Here is a 20,000-nt window from a genome sequence, read left to right as displayed (position 1 = left end):
AACTGCTACAGTTCCGGTCACCTTAGGATGCCGTGGGAAGGACGTCATCGAAGATCGCCATAGGCCCGCGGACCGAGATTTTCGTCAGAAAAGGTGTTAAGCCGTCCCAGTGTAGTGGACGGGCGTTGCCTGCCAGACTCCCCGTAGATCCAGCGAACCAGCACCTTTGCCGCAGGTACCAGTGGCCCCAGAATGCTGTGCATAGGCGACGCCTGGCGGACGCCTGCAGATCGGTCAAAACCCAGGAGCTCGTAGCCAAAGGGATCAGCCGCCCAGAGATGCCGCCCCTGCCCCGACGCCCGTAGATCCGGATGAAGATTGAGGACGTGTGGATGCAGAAGGACCTGGACGAGATCTGTGAGGACGTGTGGACGAGGACGCCACCCAGTTTGGCTGGGCCAGGACTACGAGAAGGTCTAGACGAATCTGAAGTCAAGGAGGACCTGTGCGAGACTTTCGAGGACGTGTGATATCGAGGACGGACAGATTACACCAAGGACCAGGAGGATGAGACGACAGGGAAGAGCAGCCACAAAGGGTGCACCAGGACGACGCACAAGAACAAGATGGCCAGCCATGTTAGGTCACCCTTGAAGGCGCCTCGAGGGCGAGGCGCGAGTAGGTGGCCGAGCAATATAGGTTGTGGATAATTCTACAGGATGTGGATAATTCTATTTCGGGTACCAGTGGACCATGTGGCTGTTTTCCACGTGGAGCAATCAGTGTAGCAGACGGAGCCAGTGACCTCACCTCGCTCCCCCCCCCATGCTTCCTGCAGCTGCTGCTACTGCTCCTCCAGCTGGAACGGTCACTACTTATACCGAGAATGACCTAGGCCTCAGAGAGTTCGTGCTAAGCTACCACCGCGCTAAGGTCAGCCCTCGCCTCCCTCCGGGTGGGCTGACCGTGACCTCCGCGTGGCCCGATTACCCGTTTAACTAGACCTGTCTCGTGTGTTTTATACTGTGTCTGTCAACTCTCAGAAATAAAGAGTCAAGCCGAATACCAGTATCAATACCCCTGCAAGCCAATGTAATTGGGTTCTATACCCGTTATACTATGCTTACCGTGGTGGCGGGATTGTCAGCAGGCGCACCTGCCGGCATGACGTAAGCAGCGGCAGGTGCTTTGGCGGCTGTTGTGGGCGGTCCCTATCTCAGAAATTGTGTGCTCACAATTTTTTTAAATAAATACCAGCGTGGCATTCGGCTCGCCACAGTGCATGCAACGCCTGTCTGCATAGTCAATTATCTCTATGATCTGCCATGCGCAATGATAACCTAGTATGATTCTGTAAAGAATGACTTCAGTACCTCTATTGATTGCTTCAGAGAGTGCTAGTGGCTCATAGCCTGTGGCATCTGAGTACCATCTGGCCGAGGGGGAGGATCTCGTTTTCTCTCTGTGAAGCTGCAGGAGGAAGGCATGAGCTGTGGCACTACACTTCTGTCTTAAGATTTTTCGGCTCGGTTTTATGATCATAGGATTTGGGGGCATACCCCTGCCAATGTTAGCTAGTCTGTCAGTAAGCTCATTCCCTCTGAGCCTATGTGGCTAGGGATCCAGTTTATGATTCTTCTTCTACCCTGAGCAAGAATCCTCTGTGCTATGCTAAGGACAGTGGTCAGAAGGTAGATGTTGTCTTTGGGTAAGCTTTGCTGTCGACAGTCAGTGGCTGTCCTGGAATCTATATGTATGACCATATGTTCTTCCCTCAGGATGAGTGGACTAGGGCTCCCACGATCGCAACTGCCCCTGCCTGTAGTGAGAAGGCATTGTCTGTTACCCTCATGGATTGTGTGGCATCTCTTGTTAGAGAGCCGGCGCCTGCAGTGTGGTTTAAGGGATCAACTGATCCATCCGTGAAGTAGGTTCTACTACCCGGAGGAGTGATGGCTTCTACCTTTGGACTAGGCATGGGGTATTGATTCTTTCTCTTTGACAAGCTCATAACAGAGAACTCGATCGAGGTTTGTGCCCACAGCAGGGCTCGTTATTCTTTGAGCTGATAGCATATCAACAACTCCTGGCTATGTGAGAGAGCCAGAAGTTGTTTACAAACAGCTCGTGGTATTGTTCTATGCGTCTGAGTATTTTTTATCTCATGTTTGTGTTCCTGGGAGTTTGGATGACCTATGAAAGGAACTGAGCTGCCATTAGATCAATTCGTGAGTCCAGGGGGAGAAGGTTTGCTTCCATGAGGAGGTTGAGGGCCTTCGTCCACTTTGGGGCACCTAGAACATTTTGAACTGTCTCTATTTTTTCTCTTAATCTTAAACTTGGTTTTGCGGCAATCAAGGAGACAGAAGCATAGTCCACATTGGGACGGATGGCATGTACATAGAATGATCTTAGAACTTTATGTCTAGCTCCTGTGTGTCTCCCAGTCATTGCTCTCATGACAAACAGTCTTGCTTTGGTTCAGTCAACCAAGTACAGGACCTCCTTTTTAAAGGAGAGGGTCCAGTCAATCATTACCCCAAGGTATTGGAAGGCCTGGACCCCTTTAAGTCCATTCCCTGGATTCTCAGACTTGTACCTTGAACATTTTGTCTCAGAGCCACAGCTTTGGATTTGGCTGCAGAGATCTTTAGTCCTATCCTCTATCACTCCTCAGATACAAGGTCCAAACAACGTTGGGCTTTACTTAGGCAGTGTGGTCCAGTGGAGATGATTGCAAGATCGTCTGCATAGATGATTTTGCACTCCACTGGGAGGTTTATGTTGAGGATGCAGGACGTTAGGGTGTTGAAAAAGGGCTGGACTGAGGACCTCACCCTGTGGCATTCCCTTTTCTAGTAGCATGTGCTGCAATAGGTGACTTTGGCTGTTCTTTTCCTGAAATAAGTCACCTATACAAACCAAGAGCTTTCCTCTGATGACTTTCTAATTCAAAAGCCTTCTCCAGGTCTAGAAATACTACCACAAATGTGACAGTGCTGGTTGTGCTTAAGAGCATGGCTATGCTGTGTGTTGTGCTCAGGCCCCTTGTGAACCCATGGAGGTGTTCATGTGGGGGTCCCATTTTCCATTGGAGTCGGTTTGTACCATTTTCTTGGCCATCTTGCCCAGACAGCTGAGGAGAGAGATGGGACAGTACTTCCCTGGCTTCCTCTTCCAGCTCTGGGGTAGAGTGGAAGTTTCTCAGGACTTGTTGATGAATTATAGGAATGCAAGCTCACCTGCCAGTCCTAGGTGGGAAATGATTGGGTATGAGATCCCATCAGGACCTGGGGCTGTGCAAGAACTGTTTTTGTAGTTTTTTTTAGTTCCCTTAGAGAGAAGATAACATCTGAGTTATTGGGTTTAGCTGCCCTTTCTCTGATGTGAGCAAGTCTGATTGAGGGTCGTGGTGTGTGCACCTCGGGGTTGAGCAGCTAGTAGCTCGCCTGACCCGTTGCCACAGCTCTGCAAGGGTGGTTCGCCGGTCAAAGGACTCACACCATTCCAGCCACTTTTCCTGCCTGACTCTTATGACAGTTTTGTAGCAGCACGACCCCGCAACCTGGAGTTCAGTGTAGTTTCCCAGGTTGGGTCACATCAGGTCCACAGCCATGTCCGCGCTCATTGGACAGTGGGCTCCCCTCGTTCCCTGCGCGCTTACACAGCGCTCGTGTACTTAAGCCGCAGAGCCCAAAACGAGATCAGCATTCCCCGATCCTCCAGCAGACCCCGACAACAGCAGCTGCACCACAAGGACTGCCCAGTCCTTATCTGACTGGGGAGCCTGCCGGCTCCCCCGTTGATCTCCGACTTCACCCACAACAGTTTCCTTGGCATCCCTGCTTCCCTTAGGAGAGCTAGGTTGCCAGGGGTTCTTTGCCTTTGGAATTGTTTTCTGCATATGTTCACTCTGTGGTTGACTTCCTTAATCTCGTCATTAAAGTACCAGGCATCTTTATAACTCCTGGACCATGGCCGAGTTTCAGGTATAGTCTGTGAAACTGCTTGATTATGGAACTGATATGTCTGGCTTCAAGCACTTCCACATTTTCACTCTGTGGGGTTCATTGCATCTAAAACAGTGGGCTAAGGCATCCTGAATGGCTTGCTAGTTGGCCTTGTCTGTTTTCCATCTTTGATTTGGTTGTTGTATTTGGGCTGGGCCAGCATCCATGAGGGTAGTAACAGTGCCATAATGGTCACTTGTGACAGTCTCATCCACACACCATCTGATTCTCTCCACCAGAGCCGCTTTGGCCAAGGTAAGGTCTAGGACCCTTCCTCTGATGTGCATTGGCTCTTGGCTATTGAGAAGAACGATCTCGGGAAAGTTTCAAGCATATTGGCTATGTGATGGCTTGCTGCATCTGGTGCCTTGCAGGGAGCCAGGATGGGGTGGTGCGCATTGAAGTCTCCCCCTATGATCACTCGGTCTTGAGCTGCAGTAGCACAAACCTAGCTGATGTCTAAGCTCCTACAGCATGGCTTGCTGTACACATTGTACAGCTTGAGGGGGCCCCCGGCAAGGTGAATCTCAACAGTAAGAGATTCAACATCTTTTCCACAGTGCGGTACATTAGCTATTGCAGAGCAAGGGATTGTTGCTCTGACCAGGGTGATCAAGCCTCTTTTGCCAGCTGTGCTTGGCAGCATGAAGACATAATACCCTGAGAAGCAAACAGTCCCTTCTGTAAATGTCTCGTGGAGCATGACAATGTCAGTGTTCCTTGATTACACTATTGCGTGGAGGATGGGATTCTTTGTATTGAAGCCATAGATGTTCCACTGTAGTATGCTTAGATTATGTGTCATGATGTTACTTGGTGACAGTTACATCAGAGATGTCTTTGTATTAGGATTCAGAATATGTTATATCGGAGTCTGACAACTCCATTGTGAAGCCATCGCTGGTTGAGGGATCTTCATCTGGTTTTGGGCTGTTTGTCAAGCTATCCATGGGTCCACTGGGAAGTGGAGAGCCTTTAGTAGCTCTGACTTTTGTGAGTTTGGCTTTTCTCACTTCAGGCTTTATCAGTGTGTCTTTTCTCTTTGCTGACTTTACCTGGGTAAGGTCAGCTTGTTCTGGCACTGGCTGCATAGATTCAGCCTGCTTTGGCTCTGCCTGTGAGGGCATGGCCAGGGTTGGAGTGGGAAGGGGAGTCTCATCCTGGGGTGTGGCTATGGCTGATTTGGCTCTGTTCAGCTTCCTCCCTTTCAGGATTGCAATAGTCTGGGTCATGGCGACCATGACTAACTTCTCCGCCTCTTCGCTAGACTTCCCCAAAGCTATTGCTACCGCAGTGTCTATAGCAGTCAACAGGAGAGTCATATCTCCTTTGTCAAAGAGGAGATTATCGTCTCTTGGGGAGGCTTTTGCAATGCTCTTTGAACCTTTATTCCTGTGGTTCTTTTTCTGCACTTCTGATATGGTCGGAGGTCGGGTAGCCTTTTTTCTTTTGTTCTGTCCCCAGACATGGGACAGGAACGAAGTCTGTTTAGCAACCTCTTGTGCCTGAGGGCCGCTTCTTTCCTGCAGAGCAAGCCAGGCTCCAGGCGTGTTGCCTCTTGGCACAGTTGGGACATTTGGCCCTTGTGTCCCTTTGTCCTTCAATTGTGCACCTTGCTACAGACACTACATTTAGGCTTGGCCTTCCAGCTAGCCTGGTGGTGACCGTATCTTTGGCACTTAAAGTACCAAAGTGGCTCAGGCACATAAGTTCTTAGGTTGAAGGTACCCCAGTTACACAGATCAAGGGAAGTGATTAGGGCTCCTTTCAGGGTCACCAGGACTTGTCTGGATGGGCTCTTTAGAGGGAACCTTGAACTGTGGGAAACGCCTAGGGGGTCCAGACTCTCCTTCAGAGTTTGTCTCCAGTCTGGGTCGTTTAGGATCGCCCTTTTGGCTTGGATTCTGGGCTACTAGAAGCCATGTATGGCTTCAGAGTGACTGCTGTGGTTTGGGCCTTGCATGGTTCGTCATCATTTGTCTCTATTTTTTGGGAGGTTTGTAGAAACATTTGATATGAAATAAGCAGTTATTTCATCCTCTCACGCCCCCACCTACCACGGAGTCCAACAAGAGGAATCTATACGTTAGAACTAATGCCTAACAGCCACGGGCGTTGTAAGAGGATATATGCAGCTAATGGCCGTTGTACCGCCACTCACGGGACCAGCGTGAGTGCCAACGGCAACATTGACTGCTTGACCTTAACTTCCCGAAGGAGAACAGCCGATTGACTTGATCGGTTGCTCCCGTCTCCCAGCCAAGGGTCGCACCACGGCAAACACGGGGAGGTGTGAACCCCGGGGAGAGACCAGAGAGGATCTCTTCCACGTAAAAGAAGGCATTTTGTTAGGGATTTCCTTCCTCCCTCTCCGTGAGACACCCACCCAAAGGTTATCACCTCGGGAGGGGGAGTCGGGGTCCTGCACCTCAAAGGAAGCTCCAGGGGCAGGACCCGAGGGCCTCTCTCGGGGGGTTTTATTTGCCCAAGGGGTAATCTTTTTCGTTCTCGCGTGAAATCCCGTCTCGTGCGCATGCCCCTGAATTATTCTTGGTTTGGCCTCTTTTCCCTGGTTTTCAATCCCCCTCAACGTCCATCGTCCCCGCCCGGCGGCAACCTTTTCCCGGGATCTTGGGGGGGCGATATCTGCGCTGACCAGGGCCTGGAGTTTGTGCATCTACGGGCTACCCGCAGCAAGGTATTACTTCGGTCTGTATCGGATTCAATGTATAGTCGCTGACAGCAAGGACCAAAGAGAAAAAAAGAAAAAATATTAAATTTGTTTTTAATTTGCTTTATTTTTTTCGTTTTGTGTTTTTTTTTTTTTTCCCAAAGATAAAGAGGGGCTAAAAACCCTCTTGATAATAGAGAGTAGATGAGGGAAAGACATGGCAAACCCCGAGGGGCTCTTGAACCACTTTCTTATAGAGAAAGAAAAAAATGTAGAATAAGAAATTTTGCTTGATATACTATTCACAACAACAAACCCTGTTAGTGAAAGATTTCAATGTCTTTTGTTCTGTATGGAAGAGTGAGTGAGTTTGTGTAAGTGTGAGGGAAAAAGAATGAAAGTGAGAGTAAACTCACACAAAGAATGAATCACAAACACGAAGATTAACGTCCATATCAACAACAATGTGATGATTAGCAATGATATTAGTATAAGATTATTTCAACTACCAGAACTCAACATTTGGTGATATGCAAAGGAATGTATGCATTAATGCAAGCTTCTCGCAACGCAAAGCTTCCCGGCTCAGAAATGTATGACACAATATACGATTCTGTTTGTTCTTAATTTCAGATTCACTACAAAATTCTGATACCCGAGATAACACCATGTCGCAATCCTTCTGTAAGTGGAAGGGGAAGCCCGAAAATTTATCCACCCAAACGGCGGATGGCGGCTTAGGACCGAGAGAATGAGGGAGGGGCCCGTTCACTTCCCCTGTATGGAGACTTACTGTCCTATGTCTCAGGTACACGTCCCTTTGAAATTGATTCTTGGTTATGTTGTTCTTGACCATCCCTTTTAAATGATACAAACAAAGCACCACTAGCAAGTAAAAATATAAATAACTTTTAAAAAATACGGAAGCTCGTTCTGAAGGAACGGTAACATAAAAAATTTAAGCTTTAAAAATAGGGGTATCCCTGGCTGGTGCTTGCCAATGTAAAAAAAAAATAATAATAATAAAAAAATAATAATAATAATAATAATAAGGTTGTAAACATTAATCTATCTACGTCCAGCATTTACTAACTGGTATGTAAGAATGGCTCAAACAAAACCTTTTCTTGCCGATCCAGCGACGCAACAGTAAAGGGTAATCCAGGGGTACACACAAACACCGAGTCCAGAGGCAACTCCCGTATGGGTTTATATCCCCGAGGTGTATATATACAGCTAGGCCACGTCATCGTGGCAACAGCTATTTTAAACAAAACTCTTATACAGTTAATCAGCAGCAATTCTTTAACAAAATTATCCAAACAATGAATAGTAAAATGATTAAGAAAAGAAAAAATGAAAAACATTAAAAACAGAACGTAAACACAATGAGTAAAATCAATAAAACTACATTTAATCTGTAAAAAAAAAGGTAAAAAAATCTGTCAGTAATATATAGGATATCTCCAGTGTCCTCTGTGAGCCTCCAATACATTATATGATAAAAATTAAGGTGGTGACGTGGCAGGTGAATAAAAAAAAAAAAAAAAAAAAAAAAAAAAAAAAAATATAATATATATATATATATATATATATATATATATATATATATATATATATATAACAATTATCTATGATTAATAAAAAAAGATAATAATAAAAACTGTATATTTAAATAATTTTAAAATATAAAAAAACAAATAACTTGGAACGAATTTGTAAAAAGAAGGGGGGGGGATTCGATGTTAAATAATATAAAACGTTGAAGTCAGAATGTATAAAAATGAAAAACATTAAGACCCTCTAAAAATAAGACTTACTGGAAAAAGGCGATGAAAAATCCAAAAAATTCCTGGGGTTCCCCCCCCCAATGCCCCTCCCCCCCTGGGGGGCTCCCTGTCCGCCGCTGGGGGTTACCCTTATAAAAACCTGGCCTCGGTTTTTTTCGTGCCTGTCCAACCCGAAAAGGTAAACCCCTCCCCCTTCCCCCGGGGGGGGGCGGCCTTGGATTGGGGCCCATTCCCGTTTAAAACCCCTGCTTTTTTTTTATCGGGGGGGTCAACTTAAAAAAAAAGGTAACCGGAATCCCCAAACTCCCCGCCCAAATTAACAACCATTTTCCATGTTACTTTCCGGGGTAAATTCCCCCATGGGCGGGCATCCCGTTTGGCGGCTGTTGTGGGGGGTCCCTATCTCAGAAATTGGTGCTCAAAATTTTTTGTAAAAAAAATCCCACGGGGCATTCGGCTCGCCCCCTTTGATGCAACCCGTCTCCCATGGGAAAATTATCTCATGATCGGGCCATCCCGCAATGATAACCTAGTATGATTCTGAAAAGAATGACTTCAGACCCATTGATTCCCTTAAGAGGGGCCCAGGGGCCCTCATAGCCGGGGCATCTAAAGACCATCGGGCCCCGGGGGGGAGGATCTCGTTTTCTCTCGGGAAAGCTGCAGGGGGAAAAAGGCATGGGGTTTTGGGGAAATACACTTCTGTCTTAAGATTTTTGGGCCGGGTTTTTTTGATCATGGGTTTTGGGGGGCATCCCCCCTGCAATGTTAGTAGTTGTCAGTAAGCTCTTTCCCTCTGACCCTATGTGGCTGGGGAAAAAATCCATTTTTAGGGGAAATTTTTCCTTCTTCTACCCTGAGCAAAATTCCTCTTTTGTTATGCTAAGGACAGTGGTCAGAAGGTGATGTTGTTTTTTGGGTAAGTTTTGCGGTCGAAGTCAGGGCGCCGGGAATCTTATGTAGCCCCTAGTTTTTCCCTCAGGATGAGGGAAACTGGGGCTCCCACGTTTCGAAACTGCCCTGCCTGTAGGGGAAGGCTTGTCTTTACCCTCAGGGGATTGTGTGGATCTCTTTTTGGGGGACCCGGGCGCCTGCATTTGTGGTTTAAGGGATAAAAATGACCCCATCGTAAAGTGGGTTCTACTACCCGGAGAGTGATGGTTTCTCCCTTTGGACTAGGCTTTGGGTATTGTTTTTCTTTCTTTTTGACAAGCTCAAAACCGAGAACTCGATCGGGGGTTTGTGCCCCAGCAGGGCTCGTTATTTTTTTGGGCCTGATACCCTTCAACAACTCCTGGCTTTTGTGAGAGACCCAAAATTGTTTAAAACACCCCTTTGGTATTTTTTCTTGCGTCTGAGTATTTTTTATCTCATGTTTGTGTTCCGGGATTTTGGATGCCCTATAAAAAGGGAAACTGACGCCATTAGATCAATTCGTGAGCCCGGGGGGAAAAGGGTTTTTTGTTTCCATGAGGGGGTTTGGGGGCCCTTTTCGTCCATTTTGGGGGCACCTAAAAATTTTTGGAAACTTTCTCTATTTTTTCTTTTAAATAAAAAATTTGGGTTTTTGGGGCAATCAAGGAGACAGAAGCATGGGCCCCTTTGGGGACGGATGGAAATGTACTAGAAGGATCTTAGAACTTTATGTCTAGCCCCCTGTGGGGCTCCCAGCCCATTGCTCTCTTTACAAACGTCTTGCTTTGGTTCAGTAAACCCAAGTACAGGACCCCCTTTTAAAGGGGGGGGGTCCAGTAAATTCCCCCCCAAGGTTTTGGAAAGGGCCCTGGCCCCTTTTAAAGTCCTTTCCCGGATTCTCAGACTTGTACCTTAAAAAAACCTTTTTTTTTGTCTCAGACCCACAGCTTTGGTTTGGCTGCAGAGTCTTTAGCCCTATCCTCTTCACTCCTCAGATCCCGGGTTTCCAAAAAAAACGTTGGGCTTTATTTTAGGCAGTGTGGTCCGTGGAGTTTTTTTGCAAATCGTTTTCATGGGAGGGATTTTGCACCCCAAATGGGGGGTTTATGTTGAGGATGCAGGACTTAGGGTTTTAAAAAAGGGGGGGGACGGGGGACCTCACCCTTGGCATTCCCTTTTCTAGTAGCATGGGGCGCAATAGGTGACTTGGCTGTTTTTTTCCCTGAAATAAGTCCCTATAAAAACCCAAGGCTTTCCTCTGAGGGATTTCTAATTCAAAACCCTTTCCCCCGGGGTTAGAAATATACCACAAATGGGGACAGTGGGTTGTGTTTAAAGAGCAGGGCTTGCGGGGGGGTTGTGCTGGGCCCCCCTTGTAAACCCAGGGAGGTGTTCATGGGGGGGCCCCATTTTCCATTGGAGTCGGTTTGAAAACCATTTTTTTGGCCCCATCTTGCCGGACAGCTGAGGAGAGAGATGGGACATTTCCCCCCGGGCCCTTCCCTCTTCCGCTCGGGGTTTAGAGGGGAAATTTTCTCAGGACTTGTTGATGAATTATGGGAATGCAAGTCCCTGCCAGTCCCTAGGGGGAAAATGTTTGGGTTTTTGGGGATCCCATCCGGCCCGGGGGGTGTGCAAAAAACTTTTTTTGTATTTTTTTTTTAGTTCCCTTAGAGAAAAGAAAAAACTTTCTGAGTTTTTGGGGTTTTTAGTCCCTTTCTCTGATTTTGAGCAAGTCTGTTTGGGGGTCGTGGGTGTGCCCCTGGGGGTTGACACTAGAAAGCTTTCGCCGGGACCCGTTGCCACAGCTTTTCAAGGGGGGTTTCCCGCCGGTCAAAGACCAAAAACCTTCCAGCCATTTTTCCCTCCCTGACTCTTATAAATTTTTGTGAAAGCAGGGACCCCGCAACCTGGAGTTCGTGTATTTTCCCCAGTTGGGGTCACATCAGGTCCACAGCCTGTCCGCGCTTTTGGGACATGGGCCCCCTCTTTTTCCCCTCGCGCTTACAAAAGCGCTCGTGTATTTAAGCCGCAGGGGCCCAAAACGAGATAAAGCATTCCCCGACCCCTCCAGCAGCCCCCGAAAACAGCACTGCACCACAAGGACTCCCCAATCCTTATCTGACTGGGGAGCCTGCCGGTCCCCCCTTTTGTTTCCCCGATTTCCCCCACAACATTTTCCTTTGGCCCCCTGTTTCCCCTTAGGAGAGCTGGGTTTTGCCGGGGGTTTTTTTGCCTTTGGATTGGGTTTTCTGCATATGTTCACTTTTGGGGTTTGATTTCCTTTAAATCTCGTCTTTAAAAAAGTCCGGCATTTTTATAACTCCGGGACCTGGCCGATTTTTCGGTATAGTCGGTGAAACTCCTTGTTAGGGAATAAATATGTCTGGTTTCAAGCATTTCCCACATTTTCATTCTGTGGGGTTTCTTTGCTTTCTAAAACAGTGGGCAAAGGGCATCCTGTGGCTTGCTATTTGGGCCCTTGTCTTTTTTTCCTCTTTTTTTGGGTTGTTGATTTGGGGCTGGGGCCAGCATCCATGAGGGTAGTAACAGTGCCAAAAAGGGCACTTGGGACAGTCTCATCCACACACCATTTTGATTCTCTCCACCAGAGCCGCTTTGGGCCCAAGGTAAGGTCTGGGGCCCCTTCCTCTGTTGGCATTGGCTTTTGGGCTATTGAGAAGAACGATCTCGGGAAATTTTTCAAGCATATTGGTATGTGAGGCTTGTTTGCATCTGGTCCCTTCCCGGGGGGGGGTTTGGGGGGGTGCGATTGAATCCCCCCCTATGATCACTCGGTCTTGAGCTGCAGTAGCCAAACCTAGCTGATGTCTAAGCCCTACAGCAGGCTTGCTGTACCCCTTGTAACTTGGGGGGCCCCGGCAAGGTAAAAAACTCAAAGTAAGGATTAAACCCTCTTTTTCCACAGTCCCCCCGGAAATTTTAGCATTGCAGGGGAAAAGGGTTTTTTGCCTGACCGGGGTTGATCAACCTCTTTTGCCAGCTTTGTTTGGCAGAAATGGAAACATACCCTGAAAAGAAAACCCGCCCCTTCTGTAAGTCTCGTGGAGCATGACAATGCGGGGTTTTCCTTGTTTAAAACCCCTTTTCGTGGAGGTTTGGGATTTTTATTGAAGCCATAGATTTTTCCCTGTAGTAGCTTGATTATGTGTCATGATGTTACGGGTGACATTACATCAAGATGCCCTTGTATTGGGATTCAGAATATTTTATATCGGAGTTGAAAACCCCCTTTGGGGAACCCATGGGGGGGTTTGGGGGGGATCTTCATCGGGTTTTTTGGGCTTTTTTGCCCGGGGTATCCATGGGTCCCTGGAATGGAGACCCTTTAGTACTTTTACTTTTGGGGTTTTGGTTTTTCTCACTTCGGGTTTTATCATTGTGTTTTTTCTTTTTGGCGATTTTACCGGAAAGGTCGGCTTGTTCTGGCCGGGTGCATAGATTCACCCTGCTTTGGCTCTGCCTGGAGGGCAGGGGCCAGGGTTGGAGGGGGAAAAGGGGATCTCATCCGGGGGTGTGGCTATGGCTTTTTTGGGCTTTTTTAGCTTCCTCCCTTTCGGGGATTGCAATATTTCTGGGTCATGGCGACCATGACTAATTTCTCCGCCTTTTCCCCCTGATTTCCCCCAAACCCTTTTTGCTCCGCAGTGTCTTACAGTAAACGGGAGTCATTCCCCTTTGGGCCCAAGGGGATTATCGCCCCTTTGGGGGAGGCTTTTGCAATGCTCTTTAAACCCTTTTTTCCCTGGGTTTTTTTTCTGCATTTTCTGATATGGTCGGAGGTGGGGTACCCTTTTTTTCTTTTGTTCTGCCCCCCAGAATGGGCAGGAACGAATCTGTTTGGGGGAAACCTTTTGGGTTCCTGGGGGCCGCTTCTTCCGGGAAAGAGCAAGCCGGGCCCTCCAGGCGGTTGCCTTTTGGAAAGGTTGGGACTTTTGGGCCCCTTTGGTGTCCCTTTGCCCTTTCAATTTTTGCACCTTGCTCCAGAAAACACTTTAGGTTTGGCCTTCCAGCAAACCCTGGTGGTGACCTTTTCTTTGGCACTTAAAGTCCCAAAATTGGCCCCGGCCATAATTTCCTTAGGTTGAGGTCCCCCAGTTTTCACAGATCAAGGGGGGGGATTAGGGGCCCCCCTTTTAGGGTCCACCAGGGCTTTTCTGGATGGGCTCTTTTGAGGGGCCTTTAAATGTGGGAAACGCCTAGGGGGTCCGACTCTCCTTTAAGTTTTTTCTCCATTTGGGTCGTTTTGGTCGGGCCCTTTTTGGTTTGGGTTCTGGGCTCAGAAGCCCTTATGGCTTTAGGTGATGCTGTTTGGGTTTTGGGGCCCCCCATGGTTTTGTTTATCATTTGTCTCTATTTTTTTGGGGGGTTTTTTTGAAAAAATTTGATATGAAAAAGAAATTTTTTTCATCCTCTCACGCCCCCAAACCCACACGGGTTTCCCAAAAAGAGGAAACTTACGTTAGAAAAAAAATGCCTAACAGCCACGGGCGTTGTAAGAGGAAAATATGCAGCTAATGGCCGTTGTACGCCCCTCCGGGACCAGCGTGAGTGCCACGGCAACTTGACCTTGACCTTAAAATTTCCAAAGGGAACCGCCGATTGACTTTATCGGTTGACTCCCGTCTCCACAGCGCACAGGGTCGTAAAGCACGGGAAAAAACGGGGTAGGGGTGAAACCCCCGGGGAGAACCCGAGAGGATGCTCGTCCACGACGAAAGGCATCATTGTTAGGGGCTCTTCCTTTTCCCCCCTCTCCCGTGAGACAGCCACCCCAAAAGGCCCGTATCACCTCAAGGGGGGAGCTAGGCCCGCACCTCAAAGAGGAATCCCGTGGCAGGACCAAAGAGTTTGGCCTTTTGCTCTCGAGGGGGCCCCCCTTTGAATTTTCCACAAGGGGGAAACCCTTTTGTTCTCGCGTGCACTTTCCGTCTGTGCGCACTTTCCCGAAATTTTCCTCTTGGTTGGCCCCTTCTTTTTGGGCTTTCATTTTATCCCTCCTCAAAAGTCCCCTCGTCCTCCCGGCGGCAACCTTTTTGGCCCTTTGGGGCGGCTGTATCTGCGTGGAAACCCGGTCCGGGTTTGAAATGCATCTACGGGGCGTTTCCTGCAGCAAGGTTTTTTTACTTCCCCCCCCCCCCTTTCTGTATCGGATATCACATGTTTTAGTCGCTGAAACGCAAGGACCAAAAAAGAAAAAAAGAAAGACTATTAATGTTAGGTTTTTTTAATTTGCTTTCATTTTTTTTTGTTTGTGTTTTTTTTTTTTTTACAAAGATAAAAGGAGCTACAAAACCCTCTCTGTAAAATATGAGAGTAGATGAGGGGAAAAGGCCAAAGGCAATCCGGGGAGGTTTTCTTTAACCCCTTGTCATCATATAGAGAAAGAAAAATATGTTTAAAAAAGAAATTGTGCTTTTAATACTATTTCCCAAAAACAAAACCCCGTTTGAAAATTTCAATTTTCTTTTTTTCTGTATGGGGAAAAGTGAGTGGTTTTTTGTAAGTGTGGGGAAAAAAATAAAAATGAGAGTAAACTCACACAAAAAATGAAAACACAAAAAACGAAGATTAGTCCCTATCCAAAAACAAAAAGATGATTAGCCCGGGGGTTTTATAAGATTATTTTAAAATACCCCAAAAAACAAAAAAATTTGGGGATAGCAAAGGAAGTAGCATTAATCAAGCCTTTCCCCCCCCCAACGCAAAGCTTCCCCGGGTCAGAAAAGTATGACACAAAAATACATTTGTTTGTTTTTTTTTAATTTCAGTTCAAATACAAAAAATTTTGAACCCCCAGAAACCTGTCGCAACCTTCGTAAGTGGAAGGGGAAACCCCAAAATTTTTCCCCCCAAACGGCGGATGGCGGCTTAGGACCGAAGAATGAGGGAGGGGCCCGTTCACCCTTTCCCCCGTATGGAGACTTACTGTCCTATGTCTCAGGTTTCACGTCCCTTTTAAAATTTAATTTTTGGTTTTGTTGTTCTTGACCACCTTTAAATGATAAAAAACAGAAACCAAATAGCAAATAAAATTAAAAAAACTTTTTTAAAAAAAACGAACTCCCCCTTTCTGAAAGGAAAAGGTAACATAAAAAATTTTTTGCTTTAAAATAGGGGTATCCCTGGCTGGGCTTGCCAAAGTAAAAAAAAAAAAAATAATAAAAAAAAAAAATTAATAAAAATAATAAGGTTGTAAACTTAATCTTCCCACGTCCCCCCCTTTACTAATGGTATGTAAGAAAAGGCTCAAACAAAACCTTTTCTTGCCCACCCGCGACGCAACAGTAAAGGGGAAATCCAGGGGTACACACAAAAAACCCATTCCCGAGGGCAACTCCCGTTTTGGGTTTTTTATCCCCGAGGGGTATATATACAGCTAGGCCAGGTTTATCGTGGAACAGCTATTTTAAAAAAAACTCCCTTTTACAGTTTAAACAGCCAAAATTCCCTTTTAAAAAAAATTTCCAAACAATGAAAAGTAAAAAAAGATTTAAAAAAAGAAAAAAAAGAAAAAAAAATTAAAAAAAAAACGAAAAAACAATGAGTAAATCAATAAAATACATTTAATCTGTAAAAAAAAAAAAAAAAAAAATCTGTCAGTAATTATTTGGATATCTTTCCCGTGTTCCCTGTGAGCCTCCAATAAAATATATGATAAATAATTAAAGGGGGTGACTGGGAGGTGAATAAAAAAAAAAAAAAAAAAAAAAAAAAAAAAAAAAAAAATAGTATATATATTTTATATATAATAATATATATAAATATATATATAAAAATATAACAAAATTTTCCTTTTGATTAATAAAAAAAAAAATAATTTAAAAAAAATGTAATTTAAAAAATTTTAAAATAAAAAAAACAAAAAAACTTGGAAAAGGGAATTTTTTAAAAAAAGGGGGGGGGGGGATCGTGTTAAATAATAAAAACGTTTTAAACCAATGTATAAAAGATGAAAAAAAATTAAAACCCCCCCCCTAAAAAAAAAAAGGGCTTCGGGAAAAAGGGGGATGAAAACTCCAAAAAATTGCAATCACCAAGGGTTATTTAAAACCCACTGAGTCGAAAACATTCGAAGCCAAGAAAAAAAAACTCGGGGAAAAAAAAATTACATGTTTTTTTTTTGTACACATAAAAATATATAATACACAAAATGGGTTTTGGGAGCAAAAAGTATAATGTGTTGTCTTTTGTGGGCGGGAATCATCTCCAGCGTGTTTGAGCGCCGCCCCTGGATTTTCCCAGGGTAGGGTCGGGATTCGGGGTTTTGGGGTTTAAAGGTGTCGAGGGGAAAAGGTAAGGCATTAAAGGGGGGAGGGTGGGGGTGGACTCGCGTAAAACTTAAGGGAAAAAGGGAAAAAAAAAGGAGAAAGAAAAAAGCCGAGGGGGGAAATGAAAAAAATGGTAAAAGATCCCGAGGATTAGAAAGGTAAAAGGGGAGGGAAAATTTGTATGCGAGAAGGGGGATTTAAAAGGGGGAAAAGAAAGAAAAGAGTGAAAGAGAAAAAATGAGAAAAAGAAAACAGAGAAAGGGTAAATAAAATAACCCAAGGAAAAGGGGAAGGGGGAAAAAAGGGAGATTGCGGTAGAAAGTAAGGAAAGGGGTGAGGCTAGTAAGGGAAAGGGGAAAAAGTAAGGGGGAAGGGGGAAAGAAAAAAATGGGAAAGAGGAAAAAGTTGGGGAACGGGGAAACGTTGAAAATAGTTTAAACCAAAAAAAAGAAAAGCGAGTAAAGTAATGGGGGGACAGGGGGGCAGGATGATACTGTGGGGAAGGAGAGAGAGAGAGAGAGAGAGAGGTTTGGGAAAAAGGGATAAAAGGGGGGATAAAAAAAAGGGAGGTGTACCCTAAAGGGAAACAAGGGGGAGGGTAGGATGGGGGAGGGGGGGAGAACCCCCTTTTTATCCCTTTTTTCCACCTCTCTCTCTTCTCTCTCTCTCCTCCCAAGTATCACCCTGACCTGTCTCCCACTTACTTTACTCGCTATTCTTTTGTTCTTCTAACTACTTTCTAACGTTCTCTCGTTCTCACTTTTTCCTCGTTCATTCTTTCGTTCCTCCCTCTTACATTTTCCCTTTCCCTTACTAGCCTAAACGCATTCCTTACTTTCTACCATGCTAATCTCCTCGTTTTTTCCTCTTCCCCGTTCCTTCGGTATGTTATCTTATCCTTTCTCTCGTTTTCTTTTTCTCATTTCTCTCATTCACTCTTTTCGTTCATTTTCCCCTTTTATCCTCTTCTCGCATACTAATATCCTCGCTTTCTACCTTTTCTAATCCTCTGGTGATCTCTTACTCATTTCTTTCATTTCCATCCCTCGGCTCTTTTTTCTTTCTCTCATTTTTTTTCCTTTTCCTTAAGCTTACGTCGATGTCCACCCCCTACCCTCCACCCTAATGCCTTACCTTTTCCCTCGACCCCTTTAAATCCCAAACCCGAATCCCGCCCCTAGCCTGGGTAATCCAGCGGGCGGCGCTCAAACACGCTGGAGAGATCCCGCCCACACAGACAACACGATTATACTGTTGCTGCCAAACCATGTTGTGTATATATATATTTTTATGTGTACAAATAAAACATGTAATTGTCATTTCCCGAGTTCTCCTCTTGAGCTTCGAATGCTTCGACTCAGTAGGTTTTGAATAAGCCTTGGTGATTGCAATTATTTGAGAGTTTTCATCGCCCTTTTCCCAGTAAGGTCTTATTTTTAGAGGGGGGTCTTAATGTTTTTCATTCTTTTTACATTCATGACTTCAACGTTTTATATTATTTAACATCGAATCCCCCCCCCCCCTTTATTTTACAAAATTCGTTCAAGTTATTTGTTTTTTTATATTTTAAAATTATTTAAATATACAGTTTTATTAATTATCATTTTTTATTAATCATAGATAATTGTTATATATATATATATATATATATATATATATATATTATAAAATATATATATATATATTTTTTTTTTTTTTTATTTTTTTTTTTTTTTTTTTTATTCACCTCCCACGTCACCCCCTTTAATTATTTATCATATAATGTATTGGAGGCTCACAGAGGACACTGGAGATATCCAAATATATTACTGACAGATTTTTTTACCTTTTTTTTTACAGATTAAATGTAGTTTTATTGATTTTACTCAGGGTTTCGTTCTTTTTTTAATGTTTTTCATTTTTTTTTCTTAATCATTTTACTATTCATTGTTTGGATAATTTTGTTAAAGAATTGCTGCTGATTAACTGTATAAGAGTTTTGTTAAAATAGCTGTTGCCACGATGACGTGGCCTAGCTGTATATATACCCCTCGGGGATAAAAAACCCATACGGGAGTTGCTCTGGACTCGGTGTTTGTGTGTACCCCTGGATTACCCTTTACTGTTGCGTCGCTGGATCGGCAAGAAAAGGTTTTGTTTGAGCCATTCTTACATACCAGTTAGTAAATGCTGGACGTAGATAGATTAATGTTTACAACCTTATTATTTTTATTATATTATTTTTTATATTATTTTTTTTTACATTGGCAAGCACCAGCCAGGGATACCCTATTTTAAAGCTTAAAATTTTTATGTTACCTTTCCCTTCAGAACGAGCTCCGTATTTTTTAAAAGTTTTTTATATTTTACTTGCTAGGGGGTGCTTTGTTTGTATCTTTTAAAAAGGGATGGTCAAGAACAACAAAACCCAAAGAATAAATTTTAAAAGGGGACGTGTACCTGAGACATAGGACAGTAAGTTCCATACAGGGGAAGTGAACGGGCCCTCCTCATTCTTCGGTCCTAAGCCGCCATCCGCCGTTTGGGTGGATAAATTTCGGGCTTCCCCTTCCACTTACAGAAGGATTGCGACATGGTTATCTCGGGGTATCAGAATTTTGTAGTGAATCTGAAATTAAGAACAAACAGAATCGTATATTGTGTCATACATTTCTGAGCCGGGAAGCTTTGCGTTGCGAGGAAGCTTGATTTAAAGCATACATTCCTTTGCATATCACCAAAGTGAGTTTTGGTAGTTGAAATAATCTTATACTAATATCATTGCTAATCATCACATTTTTGTTGATATGGACGTTTAAACTTGTGTTTGTGATTCATTCTTTGTGTGAGTTTACTCTCACTTTCATTCTTTTTCCCTCACACTTACACAAACTCACTCACTCTTCCATACAGAACAAAAGACATTGAAATCTTTCACTAACAGGGTTTGTTGTTGTGAATAGTATATCAAGCACAATTTCTTATTCTACATACTTTTCTTTCTCTATATGATGACAAGTGGTTCAAGTAGACCTCGCGGATTGCCATTGTCTTTTCCCTATCTACTCTCTTATCTATCAGAGACGGTTTGTAGCTCCTTTATCTTTTTGAAAAAAAAAAAAACACTAAACAGAAAAAAATGAAAGCAAAATTTAAAACTAAATTAATAGTCTTTCTTTTTTCTCTTTGGTCCTTGCGTGTCAGCGACTATAAAATGTGATATCCGATACAGCACCGAAGTAATACCTTGCTGCAGGTACGTCCGTAGATGCAGTCAAACCCAGGACCTGGTCAGCGCAGATATCAGCCGCCCCAAGATGCCGGAAAGGTTGCCGCCTGGGCGAGGACGAGGGACGTTGAGGACGGATAGATGAAAGACCCGGAAGAAGAGGCACCAACCAAT

Source organism: Penaeus monodon, chromosome 16 (assembly GCF_015228065.2).
Source record: "Penaeus monodon isolate SGIC_2016 chromosome 16, NSTDA_Pmon_1, whole genome shotgun sequence".
NCBI classification, from domain to species: domain Eukaryota; kingdom Metazoa; phylum Arthropoda; class Malacostraca; order Decapoda; family Penaeidae; genus Penaeus; species Penaeus monodon.
Note: the sequence above shows the minus strand (reverse complement) of the source record.